The sequence below is a fragment of the Papio anubis genome, chromosome 6 (genome assembly GCF_008728515.1).
Source record: "Papio anubis isolate 15944 chromosome 6, Panubis1.0, whole genome shotgun sequence".
NCBI classification, from domain to species: domain Eukaryota; kingdom Metazoa; phylum Chordata; class Mammalia; order Primates; family Cercopithecidae; genus Papio; species Papio anubis.
Genome location: NC_044981.1, coordinates 36,617,670 through 36,638,822, shown reverse-complemented (window position 1 = coordinate 36,638,822; position 21,153 = coordinate 36,617,670). Strand labels below are relative to the sequence as shown.

The following is a 21,153-nucleotide window of genomic DNA, read 5'->3' as shown; positions in this document are numbered from 1 at the left end:
TCTTCATGTGGCAAGGCCACCTTGGCCTCTAGCTCTACCCAAAGAATCAGAGATGTTGAATCTGACTCCAGAAAAGGCTGTCACTGGGGTCTAAGGCAAGAGAGAATAGTGCCCATTTTTTTTTTTTTTTTTTTTTAATGTGGATTGAAAGTGGTTCTCCCAAACAATTTTTCTTTTCCTGACTCAAAGCAGGGATGATGAGCATGAACACACCAAAGGCAGCATTGTGTATCTCAGCACAGTATGAAGCCTCCAACTTCCTTAAGCCCGCTTTTTTTTTTTTTTCCCCCAGTAAAAAAAAATCCATGTAATTGAAGCTCTGTATAACTGGCTGAGCCTTCAAAGAGACACGTCTCTGTGAAACTAACGTTATGTTGTCAGGAACTGCATTTGCCTCTTCTGTGACATTATTAAGAGGAAAAGGAGAGAGATTTATTAGCCACCAATGCTTGTGGACAATGCTGGAGATCTTGGCAGGCTGCAGTTAGCGACAGTTGATGTGGCCAGATAGACATTTATTGACAGGAAACTAGATGAGTGGTACCCCTTCATAGGGATGAGTAATTGACCAATGACAGGTTGATTAGTCAGTGACATTTGACCCCAGCTTCTATTGCTTGTGATGGCTGACTTGCTTTCCTAGACATTGTATCTGAAGAAACCCAGTGATTCTGAATCAACACCAGAGGGAGAGTATTACAGAGCCCAGTGACTTAACAGTTTCCCTATCTAGGAGGGAGGAGATCTGGAAATTCTGGAAACCCTCTCTTACCATAGCTGAGGTAGGGTACAATCAATGATATATTGGTTTTAAATATTCAATTTCCTTTATATTTGGTGACTACAAAGGCAACGGTCTCAAACATGATGGTGTGATCATGGCTCACTGCAGCCTTGACCTCCTGGGCTCAAGCAATCCTCCCACTTCAGCCTCTTGAGCAGCTGGGACCACAGGCATGCACCTCCACACCTGACTGGTTTATAAATTTTTTTTTGTAGAGACAGGGTCTTGCTTTGTTGCCTAGTCTGGTCTCGAATTCCTGGGCTCAAGTGATCCTACTGACTTAGGCTCCCAAAGTGCTGGGATTACAGGCGTGAGCCCCTGCACCTGGCCAAACATGAATTATCTTAGTCACTGCATTTGCTATTGCTAAGTGAAGGACGTAATTGCTTTGTGAATAAGGATTTCTTTTGTTTGGCTGTTTTCATCCCCAGGAGCCATTTCTTCCTTTTCTGAGAGTTTACTCTGTTGTTGGGTAGGCAAGTAGAGCCTTCTTTCTTGACAGAAAATGTTTGGACTTAACTAAGCATGGTCAGTGGCTGTCTAATCCTCTTAGTGAGTCAGATACCAATATCCTGTGGTATACTAGAGAGGGTGGACTCCATACATGATCTCTGACCCTCTTGCTATACCCGCATTTTCGTTGATTCATCCAACAAAAATTACTAAGCCTCTTACTATGTGCTAGGCACTATTGTAGGCACTGGGGATACAGCACTGAATAAACAAAATAAACATTGGTGGCCCCATGGAACTGACATTCTAGTGGGGTTGAGGGGAGATAATAAACAAATGCTATTTGTAAGATGGCTGATATTTAGAAGTGCCGTGGGGAAATCGAGAGGAAAAACCAGGTTGGAGACGCAGTCCAGTTTTAGATTGGGTGGTCAGGAAGGCCTCACTGAGAAGGGTGAAGTGTGAGCAGATCTCGAAGGATGGGGAGAGTAAACCCTCTGGGGATGAGCATCACAGGCAGTGCCAAGCCCTGGAGTGGAGCTTGCCTGGCAGGCCACAGGAGCAGCTAGGAGGCCAGTGTGGCTGGAGCAGGAGGGAGGGAAGAGCACGGCCAGCCGGGTGATAGCTTTGAGAGGTGACAGCCTGAGATGTTTCCATCCCACGCCCCCGCCACCAGCCCCCGTTTCAGTGTTTCTTCAGCGCCATCAGAGCAGAGGAGGGGCAGGGATGGGGAGGCCCTCATAAAGCCACCTTCTCTGCTCCTGACCTTCCTTGACCCAATCTGCTCCTAGAAAAGAAGCAGCAGGAGGTGCCCTAACTTTTACCATTTCACAGGAAGCTCTCTCATCTCTTGAATTTCTTTCTCATTCCCGACGTAGCACAACTGGGAAATAAAGGGGTTTGTCCTTGGTGTTGCTAGGTTTACAAGCACAGCAAAAGTTACTCATTTTATTTCCAAGAAAAGAGAGAGAAATTACCTGAAATGTGTCTTAAAAGTGGATAATTGAGTAGTAATTATATCATTTTCATGCCATTTTAAAAACATTAAAATTTAAATAACAGGAAATCTTCAGAGGCTTGACCACATAAAAAGACCAGAGTCGAGTCATAATAACTAACCAAATCCACCTAATGTCTTAGTTTATAGTCCCTCTGTCGCCTTAGTTTAGGACTTACTATCTTTCTACTTGCTAATTGTGATATCCTTTTTCGTATTTTCAGGCTAGTATGAGAACTCAAATATGCTGTGCATTAAGTATACCTATCATCCAGTCTTTTCCAGCTAATGACAGCACTTTGTTGAAACCCTAATTATAAGACAGTCAATTAAATTAACAATTTTTACATTGACTTGAATGATGTTTTTGCAATTGATATGTGCAATAGTGTAAGTGAAATACCCCAAATCTTTTAAATAACAAACCTCATAGTAAGTACGTAGGCTGTCAAAAGATAAGACTGTGTAGATAGATGCAGCTAAATAAACCCATTGTCTCTCTGGGTATTATGAGTATTAAGAAGTTAATGACACAAAAATATTTTGAGTTCTTCAATTTGAAAATGTTATATAAATGCAGTATGTTAGGACAAAAGATGTCTAGCCCAAAGTAGGTTCTTGATGGGTATTCATAATCTCTTTAGCCTGCGGGGTGAAGCTCTTTTTCTTTTGCAGAAGGAAAAAACAATTCTACCACTTTAAAAAGTTAATCTGGCACATAATGTCTGAACCACAAATCAGTTTATGCCTTGTAGTTATTAAGTAGATAAAAAGAAGTAATAGTGAATTGATCCAAAAAAAAAAAAAAGAATTACATATGCCACTGTGGTCCTGATTCATCTGGTATATTTTACTTTCTCTGTGAACTGTCAAGCCCATGCCGAGTTCAATTGTCCTTTCACTATTGTGTGGCTACAACCAACTCTAGATTATCTATTCAGTTTGTAAATTACCGTGACCTCCTTTAGACTGCTATTTTTTCTTCTTCCTGCTGCTTACCACCCTGCCTAACTGTTGCTCATCCACTTCCCTCCAGAAGGATAAGCACAGAAAAGAAAAAGGAGAGGAACTGCAAAAAATGCCATTTTTTCCCTGCTTAATAGCCAAATGAAGCTTAGTCGATAAGGGTGGGTAGAGGAATTGGGGCTAATGACTCAAATAATGTTTTGTAATTATTTGAGTACTTTCTACATCTGTGCTGCACTCAATCTCTAGTAGGACCACGGATAATCTCATGTTGAAGATAGTGATTTTTTTAATATTGTGATGGGCTTGAGTCTTTGCAGCAGTTTCCAAATGCATAGTATGGTTCTCTGTGCTGTGAGTACTCAATAAACACTCATTGACTAAACTGACAACATAGATGCTAGTGCAACTAAAGGGAGTTCTATCTATCAACTAAATTGGACATCATATTTGCTCAGTGTGTCTCATCTAAGTGTATGTGAGGAAACTGCTAAAGATCTGGCATATCCAGCAAATGACTGAGATTGAGCTTTGGAGTTAGGCTCTGACATTAGCACAGGTGATGATATTAGCACAGGTAAGAATGCCTCACTTGTTCCATGCCGCTTCCATTTCATTCTGTCTGAGTACTGCACAGGCAAGCAGTATATCTATTTACATTAAGACAGCCTTCTTTGCAACCTAGAGAGCTAGAAATTTCCTTTTTATAGTCTGAAGAATACAGCAAACATCTAAATATATGACTCTTCTGGCTTGGATTAAGATTGCCTATCATTCTAGTCAAAATTGGAAAGATATTTTACAAAATTTGCTTCATATCAGTCATGTTGAATATCGTCTGTCACAGCCCTGAACCAAGGAATTCTTCCTTGTCTCGCTGATCCATGATTTATTACTAAGTGTTGTTTCTCTCTGAGCCTATCTGCATCACAGTAAAGTCTTCTTTTATCACCCTCAGACCTCAGAGCTCTGGTTCCCAGAAAAATCATAGAGCAAATAATTTTATCTATGGTTCCCAGTAGGTGCTGAAGTCTGAATTGTGTGAATGCTTAGAGGGCCAGAAATCCTGGATCCTGGAAACAGATAGCAGGATAGTTTGGGGGCATGGTAAATATGCCTCAGCCAGTTTCATCCTAGAGGTATTTCAAGACCAGAAAGTATTGCTATGGCAACTAAGTTGTGTGTTAAAAATACAGGAGGGGCACTAGAATTCAGATGTTCTTTGGAAAAGCAGGAAAAGTTAAATGCCTATATATATATATATATATATATATATGTTTGTGTGTTCATGTATGTGATTTACCTCACATGTCAACCATTTACTTCTGTTGAGTGATTGGAGAACTTGGCAAGTAGTCATTATAAGATATAGCTGGATATATGAAAAGAATCCTTTTAGCTTTCCAAGATTTTAACCCATCTAGAAGACATTTTTACAGAGGATTTCGGCCCCATCTGACCCATTATTTCATGCACACTCATGTTTAATAATTATCTAGAATTGTTAAGAACTCTTTAAAACAAATACTTCACCAGTAGTGATTTCAGCAATCATTTTAAAAACCAGAATTATTCACCTTGGAAAACGAAATGAGTAGAAAGCATCAGCCTCCTCCTTCTGTGGCAGATGTTTTACATGCTGCTGCCCCAGGATAGGCCACACGGGGTCACAGAAATGCAGCTATTCTCATGAGGGCTAACAGAAGCGTAGGACTTTGAGCAAACTGAAATTTCTACACATTTAATACATCAAGTCACTTTAATATAGCTTTTGAGTATTAAATGAATAAAGCTATTCTGCAAAAACTGATGAAGGGTCACAGTCATTTAAGGTTAATTCTTGAATTAATTCAAAGCAGTAATCTACCTTTGAAAATCTTCATATTCTTTCCCCAAGTACGCTTACATCAGAGACTCTTTTCCCAGGAGCCCAATTTTGTCACTTTGTACAGATACTTTTGGTACATCTTGATAGCACCTGATGTCAGCGTATCTCTCTTTTTAAAAAGCTTAGCCCTTTGTACATTGGTAACCACAGAGGCACTTGACCAACACATACTTGTATATCTACTTAAGAACAAGCAGAAGCACTGAAACCAAGAAAAACTCTTCCACCTCCTCTTCTTGCCTCTCCTCTCTGTCCACCTCCATTTCCACATTCTTCTTCTAGGAAAGATGATTATGATGACAGGCTGGTTGGTGCCCGTCAAGGACTCCTTTCAGCAACTTTCCTGGACACTCAGGGTCTTAGCTTTAGCTGAGGAATCATTATTTGCCTGCTGCATTGCCTCTTTCAGCAATGTATCAGATTCAGTATAAGGGGGATCGGTTACATAGATAAATGCAGAGTATGCTTTTACTTCTCCCTGGATTTACTTTCCTTGCTGCCCTTAAGACTTAACGGTCAGGATCTTCTTTCTTCCTTTTACCTTACTATGCCTGAAACCATATCCCTCAATGGTTTTGATATTACCTGCCTTGCCACATTATTCTTTTACTGTAACCAAACACCAGCCAAGAGTCTTTAGACCTTCTGTACAGTTTAATGTTTAGAAATGGCTAATGGTTCTTTTAGTTGCCACGTCTTGCAGTGGTTCTGGAGCTTTAGCTGCTCTCACTGTCTACATTTACAAGATGAAGACATTAAATCATAGTTTGAGTTTCATCCCTTTCTCTCCATCAGGAGTAGGACAGCACAACCCATGGTAAAACTCCAGCTCCAAAGATTCTAATTTGTTTCATGATCCTGCAGAACCTCCTATAGCCTTAAAACAAAAGTGAGAGGAGCCATCACATCTTATGGTTCAATCCACCCTTGTTTTCTGTGGTCATAAATTATAGAAACTTCCATTATATGTTGCAACTAAGATTTTACATTTGTTTTGCTAGTGGTCATTTGCTCCAAAGGAACTTGCGTTTGGCCGCAAATAACAAATAATCTCACTGAGAAAGACATTTTTTTTTTTCAGTTTTATTTTTTGTTTTGTTTGTTTTTGTGTCACATAACAGAAAGTCCACAGGGGCATGTCTGCCCGTATTGGTTCTGCAATTCAGTGATCTCTACAATTTTCTTGGTCTTTTCCATGTGTATTTTGCCCCAGAGAAACAAGATAGGGACGAAAGTTTTAGCTACCATGTCTGTGTTTAGGCAGGAAAAAGAAGGACAAAAGGATACAAGGATAAAAGCCTACCAGCCAAGTTTGTTCCTTTTTTATTAGGAAAATCCAAAGCTTTATTTGAAGCTCTACCCAGCCAACTTTCACTTAGAATTATTAGGTAGAACTATGTTATACGGTCAGCCCTAGCAAGGTTGGCTAAGAAACTGAGGGTCATGGTAAGGGGGTTGGCTTATCTCGCCAACAGCTCTGCCACAGAACACTGCCTCCCGCTTGACATTTCACATGTGCTTTGGAATTTTAACACATCTCCATATTTCATGTGTTCTGTTTATTTTTTAAAACTACTTTATTGAAATATAATTCACATGCCATATAATTCACCCATTTAAAGTATATAATTCAGTGGGGGCTTTTTCTCATTTATTTTTAAAAGCTTCCCTTAGAGTCCACAGCTTCTGGATGTATCTAAAACAGTACTAAAATAATAATATTTTCTGTTATTCTCAGCTTCAGAAATGTTCTGTAGCTGGCCGGGCGTAGTGGCTCACGCCTGTAATCCCAGCACTTTGGAAGGGCAAGGTGGGTGGATTTCCTGATGTCAGGAGTTCAAGACCAGCCTGGCCAACATGGTGAAACCTTGTCTCTACTAAAAATACAAAAATTAGCCAGGTGCAGTGGTGGGTGCCTATAATCCCAGCTACTCAGGAGGCTGAGGCAAGAGAATCGCTTGAGCACAGGAGGCGGAGGTTGCAGTGAGCCAAGATCGCGCCACTGCACTCTAGCCTAGGTGACAGAGTGAGACTCCATCTCAAAAAAATAAAAAATAAAAAATAAAAAGTTCTGTAAATAAAAGCCTATGTCTGCTTATTGCACAATTCTGACCCAAAATGAGAGGCTTCATTGATTATATATGTTTGATTTCATATTCATGACACTTACTTCTTGGAAAAACTTCAAGTTTCTGTTGCAAACACTTAATATACTGACTTTCTATAACTGATCTCCTGTGCTTTGCCAGCATAGTGATAATTCATGCCGTGATGAAATTTGGGAGGCAGGGCAAGATCACCAGTACCTCCTGATTAATCAAAATCAGAAGAAATTTTATTTGGTTTCATTTTACTTTAGTAAAATATAGTTTATCATATCCAAACTCTTATCTAAATTGTCAGTTTACATGGAGTCTGTTAACCAGATGTATTTGATCAACCAAAGCAGAGTTGACTATTCTTATTTACATACAAAATTCCAATATCAGAAATTTCACTGCATATCTCTATTATTTTGTAGTGACAGATTAATTATATCAAAAGTCCCGCCAGAAATGGTGTTTTCAGTCTTAAAGATCTGGAGTTGAAAAAGTCAAGTCTGTTTGTCTTGGAATGAAGTGATAGATTTTTTTTTTTTGAAAGACCTCTTACTTTCAAAGAAGATACAGGCAATGACTGTCATACTACCTCCAGTCTTTTCCTTTTCTAACTTCTTGGTTAATGTGGTTGGTTTTTTGGTAGGATTATAATGAGTATTTCTGACTTCGGAGACATTTGAAACAAGAAGTACAGTCCATGGGAGGGTAATCATAGCAATAGGACAATTTTAAATCTTGGGAGAAGAAGTACAAATACACTCTGCTTTTCCTTCCACCATTTCTTCATGCCTTCCCCTATATCCATCTTCACTCCTTCCTAAAATTGTGGTCAAGATGATGATCAGATTAGTTTGTTTGCAGCACTCAAAGTAGGCTCAGAATAGTTCAGTGGAATCACTTGTGTCTTTGGTCTCCCTCTGGGCCCTAAGAGGCATGAGCTAGGACCACTACAACCTAGAAGGAGGCCCTGCCTTCCCGCTTTATACTTCCCTCTCCTCCATCTCTCCTGACTCTTCTCCTTTATTCTGTTCTTTACAACAAAGTGGTAAGCAGATCCATCCTTTTCTCTCCTTGGATACCCTTAGTTTCTCTTTCCTAGGGCAGTGAGGGTAAGAATCTTTAATGAAACCAATTTCTAACTCAGCTCAGCGGCAGCTCAGTGCTAGGCAGTGCGGGGGCAATGGTCTCCTTATATTTACTCTGATTCTCTGGCATGGTCGTCCCCTTTTATCTGTGCTTGTGCTTTCTGTGGTTTTAGTTACCTGCAGTCAACTGTGGTGTACAGTATTATATGGAAAATTCCAGAAGTAAACAATTGAAAAGTTTTAAATTGCATGTCATTATCTTTACTTTTGAATTGCGTGACTGTGTGATGAGATTTCACACTGACCTGCTCCATCCTGACTGGAATGTGAAGCATCCCCTTGTCTGACATGTGCAGCTGGACAGAAGTACAGCATATCCAGCCAGGAGTCACTTAGTAGCCATCTCAGTTATCAGATCCAAAAAACATAGTATACAGTATATAGGGTTGTATACTATCTGTGGATTCAGCCATCCACTGGGGGTCTTGGAATGTACCCCACATGGATAAAAGGACATTACTGTACTACAAAGTGTACTGGGTTGATTCTTCCTTACATTATAGTGGTAAGAACCAAGAATAAGCTTTGGATGTTGACAAAGGGACAGAGAAGGCCTCCTGACTTGCTTTGGTTTGAAGCTGTTCAGGCGTAAGCAACTTGGGAACAGGGAGTGCTCCATGTCCTATACCCTTTGCATTAGGGTTTTGGGCCAAAAATTGTACAAGTACCAACAATAAAGTATCCCTTTGCTTCTCATTTGCTGGAACTTTCCTTGGCATATACTTACCTCAAGAACCTTGTGAGAAGGGTTGGTTGGAATCTAGAACGATAGCTCTAATTCCTTTAGACAATTATATACCATTTAATTGTCCTCATATTCAATACAAACCTCTTGTCATTTCTTTTCCTGATATCTGACCTTTCTGTATTCATCTCCTCTCTGAGATTAAGAGATAATAAAGAACATATAATCAAGTACTGTTTTTATTAGAAAGTTCATAGTAACCCTGTTAGAAATAGATAAACCATCATCTATAAAGAATTGTTTGAGAATTGGTGGTAACCAGATAAATAATATCTTGTTGATAATAGCCCTACTAGTAAAATAGGAAAATGGCTTTGTCACGATTGTGTTCACTGTAGTGAGATTTTAGCTGTATACATTAGACTCAGAGACAAGCAGAAAATTCATGGAGATTAGTTGCATCTATTTGGGAAGAACGTGTTAAACAGAGTCATCCATTTAAAATTGGTTTCATTAAACAGTCTAAATGAGTAGTTCTGTTAAAATGCCAAGTACTATAAGGTTTTTATTGTTCTGTGGTCAGAGACTGCCCTGGCCAGCTATCTTGTAAAATGCTTTTTATAATCACAATGGACAGAGCTGGCAACAGGATAGATCTGTACAAATCCATTTTCTTCTGGTGACCAACAAACAACTCAGCACTGTGTACTTAATTGGTGTGTTTTAGTCTGTAGTGTCATCTTCCTCTATAACTGATGTAGTATTATTTTACTACTGTCATATTAACTGCCTTATCAGTGACTATAAAACTTTATTTTTTTGACATATTGTTTATTGACTTTAAATGTCTCTGTAATTTCTTCACCCTATCCTACTGCTTCCATCCCCTTTAGTAGGGATCTAGAGGGTAGTGGTCAATGACTATCTCATCAGTTTGAGAATGTAGCTCGTGGGTACTTTATCAGTTCAGGGAGTAAGGAGGGTTTGGGAATGGGAATGGTTTTCATTTTTAATTGGAGCTGCTGCTGCTGCTTCCCCCCCCCCCCCCCCCTCCCCCCCCCCCCCCCCCGCCCATCACCCCACATTTTCTTTGTAGTTCTTTTAGGAGAAATACCAGAAATTTAGGGTGAAAGGCAAGCCAAGAATTGCCACTGCAGTTGTCACAGTAACAAAAATGAGATTGTGACTACAGCACAATCTAAAAGTTCCATGTAGAATTCACTGCATTAAAATCTATTGAAACAACAGAAGAAAGAGACTTTAGACATTTCTAGGCTAAGCTCAACCTTAAACTGCATCTTTATTTCTTACCTTGGTGCCATAACTCTTTACTGCTCGAATAGAACAGCTTTAGTTTTCTGTCTATGCCTGGGGTTGGTAAAGTTTTTCCATAAAGGGACAAGTAGTAGATATTTTAGGTTTTGCAGGCCATACAGTCTCTGTGGTGCAACTATTCAACCCTGCTGAGGGGCATGGCTGTGTTCCAATAAAACTTTATTTACAAAAATAGGCATCCATAGGCCGTGGCTTACCAATGCCTAATCCATTCAGCTGCTTTCCTCACTAACATTTCTGGCCCATACAGGTAAAAGTGAAGAGTTAGGGAAGTTCATTTGCCCCTCATGGTTTCAAAAGAATGTGAAGAATAATAATAAGCCTGTTATTGAAAGGTAGGAATATTAAAAATCAGCATTTAGTTTGGGGGCAAGATATAATACCATGACCACTGGGTTCTTCCTACTGTGTTTTGTTATTGAATGAGCCTTGTGGGCTGCCACAAGGAGGGGCCAATAGGAAGTCCTGGCAGATGAGGCTTCAGTCCCCAACTCTGACCTCAGAAGAGCAGTTCTACTTTTATCTGTTTTAGATACGGAGATTCTGCCAAGATGTTGTTTGTAAAAGAGATTCTGCTGCTAAAGAATATTTTTTAAAATATTGGTTTATATTTCTTTGCAAGTTGTATAATGCCTCTTGATAATGGATACTTCATAAAACTGCCAAAGATTTATCATATATCACTTTGTAATTAAAAGGGAAAAACAGACTTGAAAAAGGAATCACAAATCACATACATTAAAATCCATCTCCCTCCTTTCCCCTCTCCCCTTGCCACCCACTTCCCAGATTGTAAATCTGAGAGGATACAGCTGTGGAGCAAGACAGAGGCAGAGTTGGGACTCCTGCCTCCTATCTGATGCCACTGCCATTCATTACACATTCCAAGGAGTGGACAGGAGCCTTGTCCATCAGAGGCTCAAGGAGAGTCCTTGGAACCCTTTGTGGTCCTAATAGGCTAAGGAAATAACTAGTAACTTCACTGGTTTCCTCTTATCTGCTCATGCTACCTCTTCCCTTTGGCTGCTAGGAGCCTCCAAGCTCCTCAGTTCCCCCCAGGCTACTCCTGTGTATCCTTTGCACACAGTTCCAGCACCAGCTTCTTGGAGGTTACCTCAGGGATATTTCCCAGCCCCTGACACCCAAACAGTCTCATGTGTGACTCAGATAGGCTGGGGTCCTCTTCTGCTCCACTGCAGAACTATCAATGCTGGCTCTTGGGGATCTAGTGCCAGAGTGGGAGGATCCTGAGAAATCTGAGATCTCACCCACCTTTGGCATGATTTCTTTCCTGGCTTGTGAAAATTCCTGATCTTTTTTGTCTATACCTTCCTGAATGGGAGTCAGGGCAGTGATGCAGAGAGGTAGTGGGGGGCGGGGGGTGCTTGCATGAGCATTGGATGCCTGCATGGCACAAGGACCGTGTTCTCGGGATGCCCATGTAGGTCCTATCAGCCAAAATTAGAAGAAAGTTAAAAGGGGTCCAGAAATAGGATTATAAGGCATAGGATTATAAGGCATAAATGTTTGTTCTTGATGAGGAAGAGTGAGCTGGCTGAACAAAAGAAACAGTTGAATTTGCAGAGTGCAATATTCTAATGAAGCCTCATGCTGTGCTTGAGTCAATGTCGCAAGGTCTAGCTGCAGCAGGGCCTTAGCTAGATAGGAGTGATTTATTCATCTCTGCTTCCATCACTCAGATTTCCTTCTCTCAGTCATCCAGTGTCTATCATCGGAAAGCCTGGTTTCTGTAGAGGAGTTTACCCTAGTAGCTTGCCTGGAATACATTTTGAAGGATTAGTGTACATGGCACAGAGACTGGCCTCTGTGCCCAGTACACTCTGGTGAATATTCATGTCGGCACCTGGGAGGGTTATTTCTAGAAAGGCAATTCTTGCAGAATACATTCCGAAGAGGGAATGCTTTTCCTGTCTGATGTTCCCTCAACCAAACAAATGTGGAAGAGGGGAAGCTACTCTGCAGTTCTGGGGAGTATTCATGAGACAGAAACAACATCCTCACATCTTCTGCAACAGTGGGGAGACCTGCAGACCTTCCCTTTGCAGAGCCTTTGCCTGGGCCTCCTGTTCAGTATAGGTGATCGCAGGGGAAAGAAAAAAAAAAAAGCAACTGCCCATTTAGCCTTTGGTCCTAAAACCCACACCAGTTTGGTTTAATTACAGCTGTTCAGCAGTTAGGAAAGCTAGCGTTATTAATGTTCAGCTGAAAACGTTTCAATTAAAACTTGTGATCCCAGCTTTGAAGACCTGGATCAAGAAAACTATACTGAGTGGCCAGTGATCAAAAGAATTGCACTGAAAAACTTAATGAGCCATTTTTTCCTCTAGCTGTTACAAAAAAATACATAAAATATTGCTTTATTTTTCTGGCTTCTCACCATTCTTCAAAAGATTTATCACACAGTTACGTATTAAATTGATTAATTATCTTTTGTTTATAAGAATTTATAGTTGGTAGTTAGGATTTTCACCTTTATATACTGGTGGAGATGTTGCTATTATTTTTCTCATTAATGCTGTCTTTTTTAATGGTAAGTCATGTACCACATAAAGAATTATGATTTATCACACACCTCAGCTTTCAAACAGAACAATGTACTTATTCTAAGTGTTTAAATTGTATAGCACTTGCAACTTATTATAGTTTTCTTTTGTGTTTTAGAGGGTAGTTGTTTTCATGTGAGAGCCTTCACAAACTATTTCATGAAAGAAGTCCATTAGAGAAGGGACTAACAGGGAATTCCAGAACAAGGAGACAGAAAGACAGATAGCATATCATTGTCCATGAAGCGGAATAAACAGATTTGGGAATGCCGTGAGAGGAGGACAGTAGTAACTCGCGGAGCGAGAACCTGAGGGAGGAAGGAGTCGCAGCTCACACGGGTGGTAAGGCTGAAGGAGGTCTGAATTGGATAGGCAAGTGTTTTAAAATCATTTCTAGCAAGAGCTCTAGACTTTGTAGATTGTGCTCTGTGGGGAAAAGAAGATGATTTAAAGCTGGAGCAAAGATTGAAACCCAGATCTGATTTGGGTGAAAAGGTCAGTCTGATAAGAAAGGGAATGAGGTGTGGGAAAATAGTACTGGTTGTGTTAAGAGAGACCAGAGAAGAGATTTGGTAAGAACAAAAATGGAGAGATTACATGATTGAATAGGAAGAGTTTTGCCAGTTGTTCATCCCTGCTGGAACATCCTCCTGACTGTAATGTTCAGAGTTGAGCCTTCCCACCTGTTTGCCCTTCCTTTCTTTCCCTTTGTCACCAGGTCAAGAGAATACAAAGATCTGCATGTAGCTAAATTATGAGTTCTCCCATAGACACAAATTCTTGTGAAAACTTGACCCAAGGGAGCCGGGCGCGGTGGCTCACGCCTGTAATCCCAGCACTTTGGGAGGCCGAGGCAGGCGGATCACGAGGTCAGGAGATCGAGACAATCCTGGCTGACACAGTGAAACCCCGTCTCTACTAAAAAAAAAAAAATACAAAAAATTAGCCGGGCGCAGTGGCGGGCGCCTGTAGTCCCAGCTACTCGGGAGGCTGAGGCAGGAGAATGGCGGGAACCCGGGAGGCGGAGCTTGCAGTGAGCCAAGATTGCACCGCTGCAACCCAGCCTGGGCAACAGAGTGAGACTCCGTCTCAAAATAAAATACAATAAAATAAAATAAGAAGAAAAAAAAAGAAAACTCGACCCAAAGGAACAGGAAGGAGCCATGGCACTTATTAAATTTCCCTTTGGCGCTGCTGCTTTGGTGCGTTGTAGGCCATGCATGCAGGCACATATTAGCATGTGGTCAGAGGATGGGCAGGAGAATAAGCTCAGTGGATGAAATAGCAGTCAGAATGGATATTTTTCATAAACTTTCACTTATGTGAGACTCTCCAAAATGGTGTTGGGACTAGGGGTGAAGTACTGGCTGGGGGAGGTTATTTTTGCATTGAAACATAATTCAGTCTATAGAACACTGAAGATACTGTACAGTCTTTTGAGGAGTGATGTATCTATAGTTGCCTCTCTGCCTCTCCTCTTTCCATCATAAGTCGCCTCTTCCGCTCCCCATTTCTCCTTAGGTTTGTTTTTTTGTTTTGTTTTTTTTCCTGAGACGGAGTCTGGATCTGTCGCCCAGGCTGGAGTGCAGTGGCACGATCTCGGCTCACTACAAGCTCCGCTTCCCGGGTTCCCGCCATTCTCCTGCCTCAGCCTCCCGAGTAGCTGGGACTACAGGCGCCCGACACCACACCCAGCTAATTTTTTGTATTTTTAGTAGAGACGGGGTTTCACTGTATTAAGCAGCATGGTTTCAATCTCCTGACCTCGTGATCCTCCCGCCTCAGCCTCCCAAAGTGCTGGGATTACAGGCATGAGTCAATGCGCCCGGCCCCTCTCCTTCGGTTTAACTCAGTAGAGCTTATGATGCCTAAGGCATTGTGCTGGGAAATACCAAGGTCAATAGCCATGCATGGTCCCTGCACTGTAGAGCATGGTCCAGTGGGCTCTCCTGAATGGACTTGGTTTGAAAAGCTGAAGGGAGGGGCCACCGGATGGTGTTATGCAGGGAACCTGGAGCCAAGGTGATTCTACTCCCCTACCTGTTGAATGAAGGCCTACGATGGGGCCATTTTTTTCACAGGAGTCGTAAATGTTAAGTAAAAATCCAAGAATTCTTAACACTCAGCTGTAGATTAGTACATTTTGAGCTCTTTTAATATGTCTGTCTGTTCTTATCGCCCTTCTAATCATTTCATAGAATTGAGGACAGAGAACAGAAAAGCTCACACAAACGCATATTGCCTTCAGCTATTAACAGGAGAAACTGATTCTGGCCTTTTAAATTCACAACAGCCGGTAATAGCCTTCCTAGCAAATGAAGCTAAAAGCCAGCTGGACCTGATGCCTGGGAGCTAAGCCCTATGGTCTGGGCAGGACCTCGGCGTTTCTGCCTCTTACACATCCTTTTCTGATCCTGCGGGTGAGCCAAATCAGGCTGATCTCACTGATTGTGTATACTCATCATGAGGAGGAAGCTGCTAGGAGCAAGGCAGATGGCCTTGCTGGAGAGGGGAATTGGTGATGCCAAATTTAAACACAGGGGAAGATCTGTAAAAGCTGCATACCTGCCTAGTGTGTCACTGCCCAAAAACTCTGTAACATATTGTGGCTTCACCTTTTAAAATATCATAAAACCATTTGAGGGGTTCCCAGTATTTTTGATGCCAACATTTTGCTTAAGGAAGGGGCTGTATTAGAGTTACTTTCCAAAATGTAAGAATGCTTTTCTTCTCAAGGGCTGCTTGGCCTGGACAAATTTTATCATATTTCCACATTGAAAGCATAAAATGAAATAATTTTCTTTTTTTCTTTTTCTTTCCTTCCTTCCTTCCTTCCTTCCTTTCTTTCTTCCTTCCTTCCTTCTTTTCTTTCTTTCTTTTTCTTTCTTTCTTGACTGAGTTTTGCTCTTGTTGCCCAGGCTGGAATGCAGTGGCACAATCTCAGCTCACTGCAACCTCCTTCTCTCGGGTTCCAGTGATTCTCCTGCCTCGGCCTCCTGAATAGCTGGGATAACAGGTGCATGCTGCCTCGCCCGGCTAAGTTTTGTATTTTTAATAGAGACGGGGTTTCCCCATGTTGCCCAGGGTGATCTTGAACTCCTGACCTCAGGTGATCCACCCACCTTGGCCTCCTAAAGTGCTGGGATTACAGGTGTGAGCCACCATGCCCGGCCGAGAATTTTCATTAAATTGGACTGTGTAGTATGAAGTCTAGATCATAAGCCTGGGGCAAAATTTATTTGTTAAAAGAAAAAGAGTTTGTCAAGTGATTAAATAATCTGTAAAAGATTGCTTGGGCGGTGTTTAGCCCATGTAAGAAAATTAACCAGGAAACTTAGAAAAATAGATTTGCTTTGAAAGCAGGAAATGTGCTGATTATAAATTGTTTTTTTTTTCCCAAATGTGATAATGTATGCAAAAACATTTGGAAACTAGTGAGGTCTGTGTGAATGTGAGGTGGGACTATGATTAATTGTTCACCATTCATTCTACACTCAGTATCTAATGAATATTGCAGCTGCAGCCATGCTATTTGGTAATATGGTATTAGCTTTTATGTTATCACCTGAAACTTGAAATTAAAAACTTAATCCTTCTAAGATGTGAAAAGATGGTCTTAGTTAGCTGTTAAAAGTTGGTCATTTTAGTCAGGCGTGGTAGCTCATGCCTGTAAGCCAGGCACTGTGGGAGGCTGAGGCAGGCAGGTCGCTTGAGTCCAGGAGTTTGAGACCTGTCTGGGCAACATGGCAAATCACCTTCTCTACAAAAAAATACAAAAAATTAGCCGGGCATGGTGGTGAGTGCCTGTAGTCCCAGCTACTTGGGAGGCTGAGGTGGGAGGATCACTTGAACCCAGGAGGCAGAGGTTGCAGTGAGCCAAGATTGCACCACTGCACTCCAGCCTGGGCAACAGATTGAGACCCTGTCTTAAAAAAAAGAGAGAAAAAAAAAAAAAAAAAGATTGGGAGTTTTGTATTGTCTCCAAGTTTTGGCAAGTTTTGCCCCATCTAGCTATCCACAGTTATATCCTCCAGGCATATTCTCCATTGGTATTTTACCACTTTCAGATAACTTACCTAGATTGTACTATATCTCTCATGGTGTGTGGGCTTTAAATAAATTTTAAAAAGTATACTATATCGAATGTAAGATTTCATGAGAAGGAAAACCCCTCCTATCCCTTTCTCAGTGAGCCAGCCTACACGGTGGAGCCAACGTGTATACTTACCACCTCCTCACATGTTTGTAATCCTGGGCTTCAGTTGACTAACACAGAAACTACATATGCCAGACACCCGAGAGCTTCTGCTTGCCTTTTCTCTGGCTACCTGCAAGAGAATATTGTTAACCAGTGCCATTGTTTCATCCCCTTTTAGAGAAATCACCCTCCACGTCCCAGATATGAGAGATTAAACACTATGAGACAGTAGGTAGACTCTCTGACGTCCTTTGACTAATGCACTTCCCAAAAACCCATTCCATCTGATGAGCAGCCGGTTTTTCCCTCCTCCTGCTATTAGGAGACTGGTGTTCCCTTTGCCCTGAAAGGTCGTGGCCCATTCATAGGCAGGCCCCTGCAGTGGCAGCACCTCAGGAGTTCTCATGTCTGGAATCTTCAGGGCAGCCGCCTGGTCTACTTCATACACTTTTGAGGACAAACATTGTTACTGGGCTCTAGGCTCCCGCTGACAATCTCATTTTGGACTTGGCATCCTCCAGCAGCTCTTCTCAGCTGGACCTTGCTCTCCACCTGAGGGCGAAGCTACATCATCGAACCCTGTGACAGCTGACAATAAGGAGCCCTCTCATCTTTGGGAAAGTCCCTCTTTCTCACCAGCAAAGTTGTTTATCTGAAGCTGTATTAATTCCTTCTGGAAGCTGTTACAGGCTCCCTCCTGCCCCTCAGTAGCAGAGATTAGAATAGGGCCCCTAATGTGTTGTTTGTCTTCTGCTTCTCATCCAGAGGAGCGGGAACGGAACTCTTCCGATTTAGGTAAAAGTGCTGAAGCTTCCCTTTGTCACCACAACTCCTTACCTCTCTCCCTCACCTTTCCAGCTGTCGCATCTGTTCTTTGCATCATGACCTCCAGTCTCTCTCTGTTCTGAACATTAGTCTACCATCTCTGATCCCACTTACCTCCTCAGCAGCCTACAAGTGGTCATTACCTTTCCTGGCCCTTCATTCCTTGACCCTGGCCTGTTTCCTTCTTGTCACTGTTGGCCCTGCTTCCCCAGTGCCACTGCTGAGGAGAGTTATAAACTACACTGATTGTTCCATCTTTGCAAGGCTCTCTCCCTACAGCTCCACTGATGCCACTGAGCCCACTCCAAAGCCTGTTTTGCCTTGCCACCGTACACCACAGTCTTACTGCTCTCAGTTTCTGCATAGAATCCTCTTTCATAATTGAATGAAAAGATTGCCATCGTAAGGGAGGTTTCCCACCACCCCTGTACTTTACCTCAGTGTGTCTCTGGTCATCTCGGTATCATTGCCATCCTCATTGCCATAACATCTACTCTTATTGAGTACCTTTTCTGTCCAGTGCACTCCACTAGGAGCTTATCTTTGGCCCTTTTAGTTCCAAGTAACAGAAACCAAGTAAAGATATCTTAAGCCACAAATGGTAACTTTATTTAAGTGATTAGAAGATTTTTCATGGACTACTAGGGCAGAAACTTGAAGGGCCCTAGTAGGTTTTGAAACCAGACATTGGAATCTGTCAGGACCCCACGTAGCTCTCCCTGGACTGCACAACCTGTGGTCTCTGCTTCTCACTGCAGATGTCTTTCTTTGCTTCTGTATGCCTGTGATCAAAGAGACTCACCCCCAGAATGCCTATATTTTCATCATCTCATTTCAAGTGAACAGAGCACATTAAGCTGGAATCTCACATAATTCTAAATTTTTGAGAAAGAAAATCTGATTAGCCCAGCTTCCAAGTCCAGAGGATAAACTAAGCTCAGGAATCTCCCACGTCCACCTTGAGGTTGGTCTGGAAATAGTTGTCAAAGACAGGAGTTACTGTGTAACATACAGACATACCAAAAAAACCTCTGCATATGCTATAACGGAATTATTAAATGTTAGAACTGGAAGAGTGCTGAGAAGCCATCAGATCTCGACATTTAATGTCACAAAGGATGCAACCAAAGTATAAGTAAGTTAAGTGACTTGCCTAATGTTACTTAGTAGTTATTCAGTAAATATTTTTTGAATTGTTGAATGGAGGACAATTATTTCTGAGGAACTGAAAGGATCTTTACCAAAGAATATACTGTATACATTTTTGAGGTCAGGCGTATCTTTGACTTTAACTGAAAGATTAGGAATGGATTTGATCAGAAGTTATTGCACTATCACTAATATCCTGGTTGCTGATCTTCCTTTAGTTTGTTTTCACCCAAATGAGAAAATTTAGCAACAGTGGCATTGTGGTCCCAGGCCTTCCAGTGGAATTTCCCACAAATGATGGACAGTTAGAAACAGGCACAACAGGCACTTGCTTCTGGTCTAAAAGGCACCAATTCAGTGGAGAAGCTGTTGACCTCAACTGTTAAACCTCAGCCATTGTTCACAATCTGGCACAGTATTAATCCCTTAAGAAAAGGATGAAAAAAATGCCATTCAGCACAACATAGTTTGTCATCGCATGCATAATGCAGACCTTCCAATTAGAATGCTACGATTTGGAAACTTTCTTCACAGACTGATGAGAGAACAAATGTTTTAAAGACGGGAAAACTCAGTCCACTGGGTTTGCCTTGAGTCACTTCTGACTCAAGCCACAAAACAAGAGTTTTGAAAACATATTCGCTATTGAATTTTGTATCAAAATACCAGCAAGGAGAGCAATTAGTTGCTGTAAACTGAACCCCTGGTAATCAATGGTATGCAGCCAGCCAGAGCATTTATGGAAGATGTAAGCAAAATCACATCTGCTAATCAATTAAAAGAAAAAAAGCCCAGCTCTTCACTGCTTTTAGGGAAACTTCACAGTGAGAATAAGGGAAGACGGAGGAGACAACATATATAATATCACCAGGCATTTCATGCTGGGCTCATTAGTTAGAGAGGTTTGTGGCAACAGCTAAACACCAGCTTGACCTGCATCGATAAATCTTGGCCAGCAGCTTCCTTTATTCAGCCCCTTTTGAAAATGGCTTCTGATCTGTGGGTGGAAGTGTGCGGTATATGTTTAAGGAGCTCATCTCAGTTAAGGTCATAGAGAGTGTCTGTCCTGGGCGAGCTCACCATGCAAACATTCCCAGCTAGTTTACAAGTCAGAAATAGCTCTCTGTTGTTGCAGGTACAAAAACATAAGAATACACTTTTCAGGCAGCCAAAGAAATGAAGGGAACTGGTAGAACAAAATTCCTCTCAATGGCAAAGCAGAGATTGAATCAGTTTTTCCTTTAGTGTTCTTCAGCTGCAGTTGCCTTTTTCAATCAAATCACCAAAGGGGTTTAATTCCTGCCTAAGCCTAAATTCCAAGCAAATGTGCGTCCTGGGCATGAGTTAGAAGTCCTCTTTAAAACTTCAGCATGTAGGTTGAGTCTGAGCTCTAGGCTCGATGACCTGAGATCCATCAGTGTCCCTTTTCCGCTCAGGAGTCACCATGACCCCACATCTCCAGTCCCTGAGGACTCTTAATAGAGGAATAGAGAGAGGATGTCTTAACCAGTATGAGCACTTGGCTGCTGTTCAGAAAAAAAGAATTTAGGCCAGGATAAATTATTGAGGTAAAGATCGATAGACTAGGCTAATAAAAATTAATACCTTCAGCATGCAAACTATGATAGGCAGTAGATTAATATCTTTAAATATAGAGGACATTTTGTAAGTCATTAACAAAAAGATAAATGTAAGTAGAAAATGGGTAAAATGTTCAAGCTCAATAAGTTAAAAATTGCAGATTAATGAGATATTTCAGCTATCAAATTAGCAGTATTTTTAAACGTAATACATAATATTGGTGATGATGCACAGAAACAGGCATTTGTTAGGCAATGCTGGTAGCGTTAATATAAATTGGTATAGATTTTTGCTTGGGGTTGGGGGGAATAGAAGTATACAGCTATTTTATGATATATATCAAAGCCTCGAGATGTTATATGCCCTGCTCCAGGAGTTCCACTTACAGAATCATTCAAAGACAATAATCATAGATTTAGCTTAAGAATGTCTATTGCAAAATTTTCATAATAGGCTGGACTCAGTGGTTCATGCTTTTAATGCC

The 21,153-nt window shown here is 41.4% G+C and overlaps 1 protein-coding gene across 6 annotated transcripts in view; it reads left to right on the top strand.

Annotated features, from left to right (window-relative positions):
• The window catches only part of BTBD9 (BTB domain containing 9), a 480,044-nt gene that overhangs the window by 362,541 nt on the left and 96,350 nt on the right, over window positions 1-21,153 (top strand). The window lies entirely within an intron of this gene.